This window comes from Bos javanicus, chromosome 1 (assembly GCF_032452875.1).
Source record: "Bos javanicus breed banteng chromosome 1, ARS-OSU_banteng_1.0, whole genome shotgun sequence".
Taxonomy (NCBI): domain Eukaryota; kingdom Metazoa; phylum Chordata; class Mammalia; order Artiodactyla; family Bovidae; genus Bos; species Bos javanicus.
In genome coordinates this window covers 21,944,299-21,960,270 of record NC_083868.1, presented here as the reverse complement: position 1 = coordinate 21,960,270, position 15,972 = coordinate 21,944,299, and positions in this window count along the sequence as shown.

Genomic DNA, 15,972 nt, shown 5'->3' with positions numbered 1-15,972 from the left:
ATAAACTTGGCTTTAAAAAACTGACACAGTGTATTTGAGACCACTCCTACATTCAGGGTTGCTGCTGCTGCTGCTGCTGCTAAGTCACGTCACTCGTATCCGACTCTGTGCGACCCCATAGATGGCAGCCCACCAGGCTCCCCCGTCCCTGGGATTCTCCAGGCAAGAATACTGGAGTGGGTTGCCATTTCCTTCTCCAATGCATGAAAGTGAAAAGTGAAAGTGAAGTCGCTCAGTTGTGTCCGACTCTTAGCGACCCCACGGACTGCACCCTACCAGGCTCCTTCGCCCATGGGATTTTCCAGGCAAGAGTACTGGAGTTGGGTGCCACATGCAGGGTGGTTCATTACAAACCCAAACTCACCCAGGCAGAACCATGCCATAATCAGGGGAATAGATGTAGATTACCATCATTTATTTTAGCTTTTCATAATTCTTTGGTATTGGCTGCAACCATCCAAAACTTGATAGTACTGTTGCCCTTGATACAAAATTAATAATTCCCCTAAGGCTGCTGCATTAGCAGGATACACCAGGTCATGAAATGGGAGCAAACCTCAAATTTCCATGGTTTAGCACAGCAAACATTTAATTCTTGTAAATTTACTTCATGTAAATTCTACTGTGGTTTTCTGATGTCTCTCTAGAGCAACTGTGGCCCATGCAATCACTTGGCGGTCTCAGATGAACTAGTCTCCACCATACTGTAGTTATATCAGCTGTAACAAGTGGTGTCTTGGTCAATGCAATAGGGAGGGGGAATGCTCCAAGCAGCAACTAAATGTTCTAGCCTAAAAGCCATCACACATATCACATCTTTCATGGTATTTTCCCAGGAACTCATCATGTGGTTCAACCTAATTGTATAGACAGAGAAGTACAAATTCCCTCTTGGTACCAGGAAGAAGAGGATAACCAGAGAAAGGTAAGCACTAGAAGCCTCTAGTATGTTGCTTCTTATTTTATTTCACTGTGTGTTTTCTGTTGTTTCTTATTCAAATAAATATTCATTCACTCTTATTCTTCTGCACTGTTAAGTAGCAGTATATTCCCAGGCAAAAGCAGTACACTACCACATCCTTGTGCTAAATTGCATCATCTGATACTCAACATTGCTGTCCTGGGGCAAAGAGAGCCTGCCAAGGGCTTAATGTTTTTTCCTGGGATTTCCTGGTGGGTTTTGGTATCTTGGGATGGATAGGGATTAGCTTTGCACGTTTCTGCTTAGTCTTCTTGCATTTGGGAATTTGAGAGCAATTAATGTCATCTTTTAATGGCAGAGGGAATTAACTCTGTATGTTAGCTATGTTGATAGAATGTACTCAAAGGTTCAGATGGCAGTCTGAACTTCTGAACTTTGTGGGGGAGAGCAAATACACTCTCGATTCTTTAGAGACCTCTGAAGACAAAAAGTGAAAGAGAAAAGAAATCCTTTTTCAGCAGTCTTACATCACCATGGAATAAGTCTGAGACTCAATACACTTAAAGAAAGGAGTTAAGTTCAAGTCAGTGGTAAAGTGGAAGTTCCTATGGAGGTAGGAAAAAAAAACTTGTTGGAAAAGGGGGCAATTGATTAACAGTGGAGTAGGGATGTGAAGCAAACAGAAATTGATCTCAATCTCAAAATAGTGCTTTCGAAAATGATAAAGTGCGGGGGTCCTTGAATCTGTCCCAGTTTATCATTTTACCATTAAAAAAGAGTTAACCATTTGTCTTTTGAGTCCATTATAAAGAGTGAATGCAACAGGTGGTCAAAGAAAAATCACTCTTATAAACTGAACTATCATTTTCTTAATAGTGTTGATTTTAGCTGAGACAGAAACATAACAATATCAAAATATGTATGTAAGTGTGTATGAATGTGTGTGTGTGTGTGTGTGTGTGTGTGTGTGTTATCTGAGCACATGTATCACAAGTACAGGGCTTCCCTGGTGGCTTGTAGTAAAGAACACACATGCCAATACAGGAAATGTGGGTTCCATTCCTGGGTCAGGAAGATACTCTGGAGAAGGAAATGGCAACCCACTCCAGTATTCTTGCCTGGGAAATTCTATGTACAGAGGAGCCTGGCAGGTGACAGTTCATGGGGTCACAGAAGTGCCAGATATACCTTAGAGACTAAACAACAACAACACAGGTATAAGTAGGCATAAAACAGATAAGCAGAAAGAACTTTTAAAGAAAGTAAATAGCTTCCATCACAATGTCACACAGGTAGTTAGAGCATAACTTATAGAAGCAGCTGTATGCCACACTCATCCACCCCCTTCTCTATTGTGCATATGAATGGAATACAGTATTAAAGGGGAATAACTTTCTTTCCCATGGAACCCAGATGAGGCCTTAGCATGACTTTCAGCCCAACAGAAAAAGCAGTCACTACAAAAATCAATCTTGGCATTCAATTTAAAAGTTATTTCTTGTCAAAGGTCAGCATAGGATTTGTGAATTTTGAATGGTGCTGAAGCATCCTTTGGAGATATTTTTCTTTCCATAAAAAGCCTAGAAAGATTATTCACTTCCTTCTTCCTTTCTTCTGCCTTTCCTTGAGCAAGCATGAATCAAGCATTTACCACATGCCACGCATTGTGCCAGGGGGTAGAGATGCAGTGACGACCCGGACATAGTGGGGACACTCCAGATAAAGTTCATCATTCAAAACCAGTTCCTTCTGGGAGAATTTAATTCACTTTGCAGAAAGCTACATGGCCCTCATTTCATCCTACCATTCTGGACATTCCTGTCCCATCTCTACTGGAATTTCAGTCTAAATGCTATCACTCTTGCCTGGATTGCTGCAGGAGCCACTTGGTAATTCTCCATACTTTCTCTCATGCTTGCTCCTGCTCAGTCACTTCAGTCGTGTCTGACTCTTTGCGACCCCATGGACTATAGCACACTAGGCTCCACTGTCCATAGGATTTCCCAGGCAAGAATACTGGAGTGGGTTGCCATTTCCTCCTCCAGGGGATCTTCCTGACCCAGGGATCAAAACCTGCATCTCCTGGTTCCTCTCATAGAAGCATTTAAATACATTTTAAAAAAAAAAATCCAGTTTCTAAAGCTACTGCCTTCCCTCTGACTAATTCTTCTCTTGTCTTTGAAATTCTCTCCTTCCTTGACTCTTAAAACTCCAAGACCTATTTCTCCTCCAACCTCTTTGCCAGTCTTCTCATTTACTTCACCTGCTTCTAAATATCCGTGTTCCTCTAAGCACAATTCCTCAGGACTCTTCTCACTTGCACATGGGCACAATCTGGGCTTCCACTATCATCTATATGCTCTTTTCCCCATACATACCTGAGCTATAGCCCATGTAACCAGCTACTTATTAAGTATCTCCAGTTGAATGTTCCAGGCGTTCCTCAAGCTCAAGACACTTAAAACTATATTCCTGGGCTTCCCTGGTGGATCAGTGGCTAAGAAATCTGCTTTGCAACGCAAAGGACACCAGTTTGATCCCTGGTCCAGGAAGATTCCACATGCCAAGGAACAACCAAGTCTGTGTGTCACAACTGCTAAGCCCATTAGCTGCAACCACTGAAGCCTGCATGCTGCAGCAGAAGCAGCCACCGAAACAAAATGAGGAGCTCTTACACGCACAACAGAGTAGTGCCCGCTCTTCGCTGCTGGAAACAGCCTGCATGAAGCAACGAAGACCCATAATTTCTTCCAGGAACGCCTGCCACGCGAGGTTTCTAAAAGGAGCTTTGACGTAAAAAAAAACTTTCTCTGGTCCTATACAATTCATCCTCCACACCAGAGTGGTCCCCCTCCTTAAAAAGCCCAGTGGGGTTTTTCTCGCTCTTAGGACAGAAGCTAACACCTCTAAAATAGCTTTGAAGGCCCTCAACAATTCATTCCATCCCTGTTTATCCAGCGTTATCTACCGCTTCACACACTTCACTGTGACCCAAACACAGTGCTCTTCTTGCATTTCATTATTGTTGTTGTTTGGACACTGAGTTGTGTCTGATTCTGTGACCCCATGAGCTATAGCTCACCAGGCTCCTCTGTCCATGGGATTTCCCAGGCAAAGATATTGGAAATGGGTTGCCATTTCCTTCTCTAGGTCTTCTGTACCCAGAGATGGAGCTCACATCTCCTGCATTGCAGGCAGATTCTTTACCACTGAGCCACTAAAACTCATCCTATTCCATTTTGTCTTAAGATCTTGAGCCTATTGATTTGTAGCCTAGAATGTTCTTTTTCCACCTCTCCTTCTGATGAACTCAGCCACCTTTCAGATTTCAGCTCAGAAGTCACTTTCACAGAGCATTCTTCTCTGACCCTCTGCCTCATTCCCAGACTAGATTTAATTAATTTCATATTAACATATACCTTTCTTTCTCTCATCACATTTAATGATCATGCATTTTATCTGTTTGATTGCCTGCCTACCCTATTAGACTATAAGCTCAATGTCTGCATAATATGTGCAAGAAAAATGCCTGCTTTGATCCTAAGTGTGTGTGTGTGTGTATTGTGTGTGTGAGAGAGATGCATTTTGCACATAGTAGATGCTCAACAGATAGTTAGTACGTGAAGCCACAAGAAAACAATTGGTTGCATTGGTTGCATGAATGAATAACTAAAGATAGCTGACAATCTAGTAGAGGACAGAAATAAGTAGACAGTTCATTACAATACAGTTTGATAAGCACTGTAAGAGGACAAGTAGAATGTGTGATGCACAAACATAAGACAGGTGCCTAATTCCAATTTTGAGGGGCTACTATAGTTGAGATAAGAAGATACTGTATAATCAGATTTAATATAGACACATTCATAGAGATGGAGTAGTTTCACATGTCCAGCCTTTGCAGGGCTGCATATAGTAGTAAATAAGAACAGAAATACAAGTTGTGGAGATTCAGCTGGAAAAAAAAAGGCTATTTGAACTCCAAATGATTACAAATAGATGCAGAATTCTTCCAACTAGTACATCTGTTCATATGCAAGGACATGATTGCATTGAGGCCAATCAGCATAAAAAAGAGAGCACAGACCAAGTCAGCCAATGATGAAAATCCAAATAATGACGGAATAGGAGAATCAGGGTCAAAATTGGATTCATTTATTCCTTTAATTTTTAATTGCCAGAAAGAAATGGTAGGAAGCACAAGGATCTCATCTTGGTTATATCTGAGCCTTGTTTCTAGGTGTTTCATCTATGCATGCATAAGATTCAGTTTATGCATACAATATAATATGTTAACTACACTTCATTCTACATCATGGGTTCAGTTATTGTCAATAATTTTCTTTATTGTTGTCATGAATCTCAATTTAAAAAAACTCAGTTATGGTTAAACATATATTGCAGTTCAGTTCAGTCGCTCAGCCGTGTCTGACTCTTTGTGACCCCGTGAACCACAGCACGCCAGGCCTCCCTGTCCATCACCAACTACTGGAGTCCACCCAAACCCATGTCCATTGAGTCAGTGATGCCATCCAACCATCTCATTCTCAGTCGTCGCCTTCTCCTCCTGTCCTCAATCATTCCCAGCATCAGGGTCTTTTCTAATGAGTCAGCTTTTCGCATCAGGTGGCCAAAGTATTGGAGCTTCAGCTTCAGCATCAGTCCTTCCAATGAATATTCAGGACTGATTTCCTTTAGGATGGACTGGTTGGATCTCCTTGCAGTCCAAGGGACTCTCAAGACTCTTCTCCAACACCACAGTTCAAAAGCGTCAATTCTTCAGCCCTCAGCTTTCTTTATAGTCCAACTCTCATATCCATACGTGACCACTGGAAAAACCATAGCCTTGACTAGACAGATCTTTGTTGACAAAGTGATGTCTCTGTTTTTGAATATGTTGTCTATGTTGGTCATAACTGTCCTTCCAAGGAGTAAGTGTCTTTTAATTTCATGGCTGCAATCACCATCTGCAGTGATTTTGGAGCCCAGAAAAATAAAGTCTGACACTGTTTCCACTGTTTCCCCATCTATTTCCCATGAAGTGATGGGACTGGATACCATGATCTTCGTTTTCTGAATGTTGAGCTTTAAGCCAACTTTTTCACTCTCCTCTTTCACTTTTGTCAAGAGGCTCTTTAGTTCTTCTTCACTTTCTGCCATAAGGGTGGTATCATCTGCATATCTGAGGTTATTGATATTTCTCCCGGCAATCTTGACTCCAGCCTGTGCTTCCTCCAGCCCAGCATTTTGCATGAGGTACTCTAATTGGAACCAGTCTGTTTTTCCATGTCCAGTTCTAACTGTTGCTTCCTTACCTGCATACAAATTTCTCAAGAGGCAGGTCAGGTGATCTGGTATTCCTGTCTCAGAATTTTCCACAGTTTATTGTGATCCACACAGTCAAAGGCTTTGGCATAGTCAATAAAGCAGAAATAGATGTTTTTCTGGAACTCTCTTGCTTTTTCGATGATCCAGCCGATGTTGGCAATTTGATCTCTGGTTCCTCCGCCTTTCCTAAAACCAGCTTGAATATCTGGAAATTCACGGTTCACATATTCCTGAAGCCTGGCTTGGAGAATTTTGAGCATTACTTTACTAGTGTGTGAGATGAGTGCAATTGTGAGGTAGTTTGAGCATTCTTTGGCATTGCCTTTCTTTGGGATTGGAATGAAAACTGACCTTTTCCAATCCTGTGGCCACTGCTGAGTTTTCCAAATTTGCTGGCATGTTGAGTACAGCATTTTCATAGCATCATCTTTTGAGATTTGAAACAGCTCAACTGAAATTCCACCACCTCTTGTCTGTAGTGATGCTTTCTAAGGCCCATTTGACTTCACATTCCAGGATGTCTGGCTCTAGGTGAGTGATCACACCATCGTGATTATCATTTGGACTCAAACAAATCCAAATTATATAAAGAGTTGAGCTGATAGCCCAGCCTAGCAGGACAGCGTTAGATGGTCAGATGATTGTGTCCGATTAAGATGGATTCTTGTTGGAAGGTGGGCCATGTGGTGTTCAAGTGTTCATAAGTAAACAAACACTAAAATAGTTTTGCTGTGGATATGCCATGTCACTTCCAGGGCTGGGGAAAGAGGGTCCCAAAGGAGACTCTTTTTGATGATACAGCCCAACAGCACTAGGACAGAATGTAAATGTTAAGTCACAGAACCCACTTTTTCTTTACTGTGATCAAGCAGATTTTGCTGTAGGGTAGAAAATAGCCCCGGGGTCCAGTGGGAGAAGCCAAACAGCTGTCACTATCTTGAAAAAATGGAAGTCAGAAAAAGCATTCAGCAATGTCATACTGCTGTAGGCATGTTGGAAGCTGCCCCAGGGACCTCATCTTCCTCTTCATTCTCAGCAAAGGAAATTACATATCATTGGTGAACCAGGAACTTCCCTGGTTTCACTATGATCATCTCATTTCCAAGGTGCTTTGTGTCTTTCCTTAAAATACTTAAAAAAAAAAAAAGTCTACCTATAATTAGAAATAGTGGTTTTTTTCTTGCACAAAGAATTTTGCTCCTTGGAAAACTTCACTCATTCTTACTAAGTTAATACTCACAGGGTAATTTGACCTTTTAGGACAAAAATCAGATTATATATCAAATAGTCTTTGTGAAATTAGCTTCATACTTATAAGGAATATTTGTGTTTGGTTAAAAGGATGATAATAATTAATGATAAATGTAATGTGTTATTTAACATCAGTTCAGTTCAGTCGTTCAGTCATGTCTGACTGTTTGTGACTCCATGGAGTGCAGCACACCAGGCTTCCCTGTCCATCACCAACACCTGGAACCGACTCAAACTCATGTCCATTGTGTTGGTGATGTCATCCAACCATATCATCCTCTGTCATCCCCTTCTCCTCCCGCCTTCAATCTTTCACAATATCAAGTTCTTTTCCAATGAGTTGGTTCTTTGCATCAACCAAAGTATAGGAGTTTCAGCTTCAGCATCAGTCTTTCCAATGAATATTCAGGACTGATTTCCTTTAGGATGGACTGGTTGGGTCTCCTTGAAGTCCAAGAGACTCTCAAGAGTCTTTGGAGAGCCCCATAGGTAAGTAGAGAGAAAAAACAGAGATAGACTTGTATCCAGAATAACTGGATCTAATCCATCTAGCTATGTGTTCTTAGATAAACCACTTAACTGCTCTGTGCCATAGGTGTCTTACATGTAAAACAGTAGTAGTAGCCAGAGTCTTAATTACCTGAAAGGGTTGAAATATTTAAAATATTATGAGTATAAGTTTGGGAAACTTTAATGCACTAAATTTGAATATGCTAATTATCATCATTAGAAGTTAGAAAAATAATTAAGATTATTTTCAGAATCTTCAGATATATCTTTAGACTTTATACATTTGTTCTCTTTCTTGGTTTGGAGTGTTGAAGTTTTTTCTAAAATGAGCATTATAGTGCATTCTCAAGAATGACAGTTCACTGGAGTGCTGCTTTTATTTATTTAATTTTATGCATAGTTTTATTGTTTTTTTCCGTTTTTTTCAATTAAAAAAAATTGAACTCTAGCTAATTTACAATGCTTCAATTTCACGTGTACAGCACAGTGAAAGTTTTTTCCCTTATAGATTATTACAAAATATTGAATATAGTTCCCCATGCTATAAGTAGATCCTTGCTGGTTATCTACTTTATATAAGTTACTGAAAATGTTAGTCACTCAATCGTGTCCAGCCCTTTGTGACCCAATGGACTGTAGCCCACCAGGTTCCTCTGTCCATGGGATTTTCCAACCAAGAATACTGGAGTGGGTTACCATTTCCTTTCCAGGGAATCTTCTCAATCAAGGGATCAAACCAGCATTTCCTGGGTCTCCTGAATTGCAGGCAGATTCTTTACCTGCTGAGCCATTGGGGAAACCACTTTTGACACTTTATATAAAGTAGACTTTATATAAGAGATCAGCCCTGGGATTTCGTTGGAAGGAATGATGCTAAAGCTGAAACTCCAGTACTTTGGCCACCTCGTGCAAAGAGTTGACTCATTGGAAAAGACTCTGATGCTGGGAGGGATTGGGGGCAGGAGGAGAAGGGGACGACAGAGGATGAGATGGCTGGATGGCATCACTGACTTGATGGACATGAGTTTGAGTGAACTCTGGGAGCGGGTGATGGACAGGGAGGCCTGGCGTGCTGCAGTTCATGGTGTCACAAAGAGTTAGACACAACTGAGTGACTGAACTGAACTGAATATACACACACATATATATATGCCACTTTATATAAAGTAGTGTGTACATGTTTATTTTATGTTAAACTTCTGAGACTTCATACATTTGTGAGTTCACTGGGCCACCATGACTTGTGGGAGATGGTGCTGCATTTTTATCAGAAAGTCTCACTGCTTTCCTGCAGGAAATATTTTTCCATTGTTGTTAGTTTTCAGCACTTAGAAACAGGCCCTAGGCACCCTGCTGATCATGACCATCCATCCCAGGTGAGCCTTGATCTTTGCATAGGTACACCAATGCCCTCTGCTGGACAGACTCCTCAGGCAGCCTCACAGACCCTACACAAGATCTGTATCATCAGATCTGAGTGTACATGTACAATCTTCATTAGGAGTTCAGTGAACTTTGTAATTACAGAGGTTGGGGTATGTACTCAGAAAGATGCTCTGAGTAACACAATAAACAAGCATTTGACTTTTTAACTTGGGAATAGGTTTCAACAACACTCTCTACAAATTGACTCATACTCAAGTTTTGAAACACACATACCTTTCCATTGATTCAGCATCCGCTGGGTCATCCTCATATCCTCAATTCAGAAAACTATTTGATCTCACTTGAATTAGAAGAGGCGGTCCCTAACAGTTTAGAATACTCTCCTAGAGAGATGCAGCTTATCCTCTGAGTTAATTAAACACTGACTGGTTGGCTATACTCTCAGTTATTCAATTACCAATTATTTTTTGAAAATCTAATATGTACCCACAAATTTTTTAAGTGTCAGGGTTACAACAATCAATAAATACATTTATGAACCCACTGCTAGTCACCTTGCACCTATTTCTGATCTGTTGAAATAGAGATTGTAATAAGAATTCAACTAGGGTGACTAACCATACTGATATGCCAAGACTGAAGGGTTTCTGAGGGTGCAGGACTTTCAGTGCTTAAATAGGTCCTAGGCAAATTGGAATGAGCTGGTCAGTCTATATGCATTTCCCATAATAGAAGATTATAATTTAGCAGTAGTATTTATTGAAAAATAACATTTCAATAGCATTAGGTTCATCCTTAATACTATTATTCTGAGCAGTTTCTTCTCATTTACAACTTCTTGTCACTTATGTACATTCTATTTACAAATCAATCTATTGAATTGCCATTTGCAAAGCATTTTCTTATATAGAAAAGATGCTGAGCAAACCTAAAATCACAAATACAAATTTGCACTGTAAAAGCCAAGGAAAATAAACACTAGAAAAGCCAAGTTCAACCTTGCAAGTTGCAGAAAGAGCATAAGTTATGTAGGGTAAAAGACCTTAGAACAAAAAGGGAAGTTAAAACCCAAAAGATATTTATTAATGAAATCTATGAGAAAGACAAACAAAATTCATTTAACTAAGTAATTAAAAAATCACAAAAGCTTAAAACGGAAAAAAATATAAAATTCAGTCAGCTCTTTCTGCCCAAACATAAAGTTTCTCCTGGATTTTGATGTCATTTTATCTTCCGGCATGTTTTTCTTAAAAGTTAGTCTATGTTTCTCACTGATAAAATCTTTTTATTTTATTTAAATATGACTGTTTTAATTCTCATCAGTTTGTTTTAAGATAAAAAAGTCTTCATATATTATGTGCTGAAAGGGCTGAAAATAAAGTTCAATATTATTTGCTATTTGACATATGCTAAAATTGGGAGAATCTTTGACTGGCCTAGCTTCAACTTCCCCTCCCCACTCTACTCCTGCTAATAAGGGCCCCTTGTGAAACACCCATATCATATTGAGGGGACCAGGCACAGTTTTTGTTTATCCCTGAGTATCAGCTTTCGATTCCATGCCAGACTGTGGATTATTCCAAGACAACTATATCCTACGGTGGGAAACAAAGCACTTCACTGTCTTGAAACTACAAAGCATGTCTCTTACAGCTTCTGAGTGCTCACCCTGCTCCCAGGTACATCCCACATATCCATGTTATATAGCATCCCGCTCCTCCAGGCTATGAGTATATGTGACTAATAAACTGCGGGCTGTCTCATCTGTCCAGTGTTGAGTATCGTGTATTTGGCCATTTTCATAACCCTGGGGTGGGAATCCTTCATTCACCAATGAAGTGAAGAAGAGGCAATTAAAACAATTCACACTTTTGAATTCTTAGCCAAGTCTACACAATTCTTCTGTCTTCTTTTCTCCAGTGATTTCCACCTTAATCCCATAGACATCACTGTTTGAGTGAATTAAATCATTCAAATGTAACAAGACATTGGAATTGATGTGTTTTTTGATTGGGTACAAATGAGGATGTCACAATTACAGTTGAGAGGTAAATGGACAGAAAGCCTTTAAGAAACTAGTTGGTTCATGAAAACTAGAATGAGTGATGACTTCACGGAGACAACTCAGAAATTATTGTAGCCAAAGAAGAGTAGAAAGAAAAATCTGCATCCATTTAGCAATGATTCTATGAAAGAGACTATCCAATTCTAAATTTTCCATGAAAGTCAGATGTCATGTAAATTCACAAATCCACAGATAATTTCCTTTTCTATTTTCATTGACAGTATAATTCTTTTAAATCTAAACTCACATGTCATACATTATAAGAAAAAAATGACCAACTGAAATCTTTATACTCTTACTTTGTGCCTGTTCCGTGCAGAAATTGATAAGCTAATGCACTGGATATAGGTGGACATTAGAGATGACTCATAGAATGTCAGCAATAGAAAGGCTTCAAGAAATTCCATAGTCCAACCATCTACTTCTCATTGAATTAATAAATGTGAAAATGAAGTTCAGTATACTGTCATTGGGGAGTGTCAGATGTCAGTGTCAGGCTTTCTAACTCTCAGCCTAGTTCTCTCTCCCTCCTCCCCCAACACTCCCCACCAGGTTAACTGAAAATGGACTCAATAGCTTGGCCAGATTCCTAATGTGGTAGCTTAGCATATTCATTGGATGACAAGGTAATCCATTAAGAAAGCATTTTCCTTGTTACCCTGGGTCAGACAATATTTTTTAGAGAATCTGAAAAACCAATACAAATTCTATCTATTAAGAAGAGTACAAAGGAGAAGTCACAATTAACACCACAGGAATACAAAAGATATAAAAGATAAAAGAGACTACTACAAACAACTATATGCCAATAAAATTGACAACCTGGGAGAAATGGACTAATTCTTAGAAAGGTACAACCTTCCAAAACCAAACCAGGAAGAAATAAAAAATATGAACAGACCAATCACAAGTAGTAAAATTGAAACTGTGATTAAAAATCTTCCAACAAACAGAAGTCCAGGATCAGATAGTTTCACAAGTGAATTCTATCAAACATTTAGAGAAGAGCTAACACCTGTATTTCCAAAACTCTTCAAAGAAATTGCAGAGGAAGCAACACTCCCAAGCTCATTCTATAAAGCCACAATGGTTTTGATACTAAAACCAGGCAAAGATTTCACACAAAACAATAAAATTAGAAGCTAGTATCACTGATGAACATAGATACAAAAGTCCTCAATGAAATACTAGCAAGCAGAATCCAACAATACATTAAGAGGATCATGCTGCTGCTGCTGCTAAGTTGCTTCAGTCATGTCTGACTCTGTGCGACCCCAGAGACAGCAGCCCACCAGGCTCCTCCGTCCATGGGATTTGCCAGGCAAGAGTACTGGAGTGGGTTGCCATTGCCTTCTCTGACCATTCTTAGCTAATACCGTGAAAAAAATTCTCATTTTGAATAACAAATGCAATCAATGGTAATTCCATTCCAGCATTTCCAACCATGTATAAAACTTTCCCTCTTTTGCATTTAGTCTTCCCTCCTGCATGATCAAATGGGATTTATCCCCAAAATGCAAGGATTCTTCAATAAATGCAAATCAATGTGATATACCATATCAACAAATTAAAGAATAAAAACTATATGATAATCTCAATAGATGCAGGAAAAAGCTTTTGATGAATTCAACACCCACTTGCAATAAAAACTCTCCAGAAATTTGGGCATAGAGGGAACCTACCTCAACATAATAAAGACCATGTGCAACAAACCCACAGCAAACATCATTCTCAGGGGTGAAAAACTCAAAACATTTCCTCTAAGATCAGGAACAAGGCAAGGATGTTTACTCTCACCACATAGTTTTGGAAGTCCTAAACATAGCAGAGAAGAAAAAGAAATAAAAGAAATCCAAATTGGAAAAGAAGTAAAGTTGTCATGGTTTGCAGGTGACATACTATACATAGAAAATCCTAAAGATGATACCAGAAAACTACTAGAGCTCATCAACGTTGGTAAAGTAGCAGAATTTAAAATTAACACACAGAAATTGGATCCCTATACATTAACAACAAAAGATCAGAAGAAGAAATTAAGGAAACAATCCTATTTCCTAATGCAACAAAAAGAATAAAGTACCTAGGATTAAACCTACCTAAGGAGGCAAAAGACCTGTACTCAGAAAAACATAAGATACTAATTAAGAAAATCTTGGAGGGCTCAAACAGAACCTTGTACCCACCAGGGATGCAGGAGAAAGGAGCAGTGACTACACAATAGACTGACCCAGCCTTGCCTGTGAGTGTTCAGGAGTCTCTGGTGGAGGTGTGGGTCAGTGGTAGCCTGCTGCAGGGTCGAGGGCACTGAGTGTGGCAGTGCATGAAGGAGGTCCCATTGTCTTCATCACCTCCACTATAGTTTGGCCCCAGGTAAATAACAGGAAGGGAACACAGCCCCACCCATCAACAAAAAATTGGATTAAAGATTTACTAAGTATGGCCACACCCATCAGAACAAGACCCAATTTCCCCCTCAGTCAGTCTCTCCCATCAGGAAGCTTCTGTAAGCCTCTTATCCTTCTCCATCAGAGGGCAGACTGACAAAACCACAATCACAGAAAAATAACCAGTCTGATCACATGGACCACAACCTTGTCTAACTCAATGAAACTATGAGCCATGATGCCATGTAGGGCCACCCAAGACAGACGGGTCATGATGGAGAGTTCTAACAAAATATGGTCCATTGGAAAAGGGAATGGCAAACCACTTCAGAATTCTTGCCTTGAGAACACCATGAACAGTATGAAAAAGCAAAAAGACAGGACACTGAAAGATGAACCACAGATCTGTAGGTGCCCAATATGCTACTGGAGATAAGTGGAGAAATAACTCCAGAAAGAATGAAGAGACAGAGTCAAAGCAAAACAACATCCAGTTATGGATGTGACTGGTGATGGAAGTAAAGTCCGATGCTGTAGAGCAATAAAGCATAGGAACCTGGAATGTTAGGTCCGTGAATTAAGGCAAATTGGAAGTGGTCAAACAGGAAAAAGCAAGAGTGAACATTGACATTTTAGAAATCAGTGAATTAAAATGTACTGAAATGGGTGAATTTAACTCAGATGACCATTACATCTACTATTGTGGGCAAGAATCCCTTAGAAGAAATAGAGTATTCATCATAGTCAACAAGAGTCTGAAATGCAATACTTGGATGCAATCTCAAAAATGACAGAATGATCTCTGTTCCTTTCTAAGGCAAATCATTCAATATCACAGTAATACAAGTCTATGCCTCGACCAGTAACGCTGAAGAAGCTGAAGTTGAATGGTTCTATGAAGACCTACAAGATCTTCTAAAACTAACACCCAAAAAAGAAGTTGTTTTCATTAGAGGGGACTGGAATGCAAAAGTAGGAAGTCAAGAAATACCTGGAGTAACAGACAATTTGGCCTTGGAGTAAAGAATCAGTTCAGTTTAGTTCAGTTGCTCAGTCGTGTCCGACTCTTTGTGACCCCATGAATCACAGCACACCAGGCCTCCCTGTCCATCACCAACTCCCGGAGTTCACTCAGACTCATGTCCATCAAGTCAGTGATGCCATCCAGCCATCTCATCCTCTGTCATCCCCTTCTCCTCCTGCCCCCAATCCCTCCCAGCATCAGAGTCTTTTCCAATGAGTCAACTCTTCACATGAGGTGGCCAAAGTACTGGAGTTTTAGCTTTAGCATCATTCCTTCCAAAGAAATCCCAGGGCCAATCTCCTTCAGAATGGACTCGTTGGATCTCTTTGCAGTCCAAGGGACTCTCAAGAGTCTTCTCCAACACCACAGGTCAAAAGCTTCAATTCTTCGGCACTCAGCTTTCTTCACTGTCCAACTCTCACATCCATACATGACCACTGGAAAAATCATAGCCTTGACTAGACAGGTCTTTTGTTGGCAAAGTAATGTCTCTGCTTTTCAATATGCTATCTAGGTTGGTCATAACTTTCCTTCCAAGGAGTAAGCGTCTTTTAATTTCATGGCTACAGTCACCATCTGCAGTGATTTTGGATCCCCCCAAAATAAAGTCTGACACTGTTTCCCCATCTATTTCCCATGAAGTGATGGGACCAGATGCCATGATCTTCGTTTTCTGAATGTTGAGCTTTAAGCCAATTTTTTCACTCTCCTCTTTCACTTTCATCAAGAGGCTTTTTAGTTCCTCTTCACTTTCTGCCATAAGGGTGGTGTCATCTGCATATCTGAGGTTATTGATATTTCTTGCGGCAATCTTGATTCCAGCTTGTGCTTCTTCCAGCCCAGAGTTTCTCATGATGTACTCTGCATATAAGTTAAATAAGCAGGGTGACAATATACAGCTTTGACGTACTCATTTTCCTATTTGGAACCAGTCTGTTGTTCCATGTCCAGTTCTAACTGTTGCTTCCTGACCTGCATATAGAAAATTAGAGATACCAAGGGAACATTTCATGCAAAGTTGGGCTCAATAAAGGACAGAAATGGTATAGACCTAACAGAAGCAGATGATATTAAGAAGAGGTGGCAAGAATATACAGAAGAA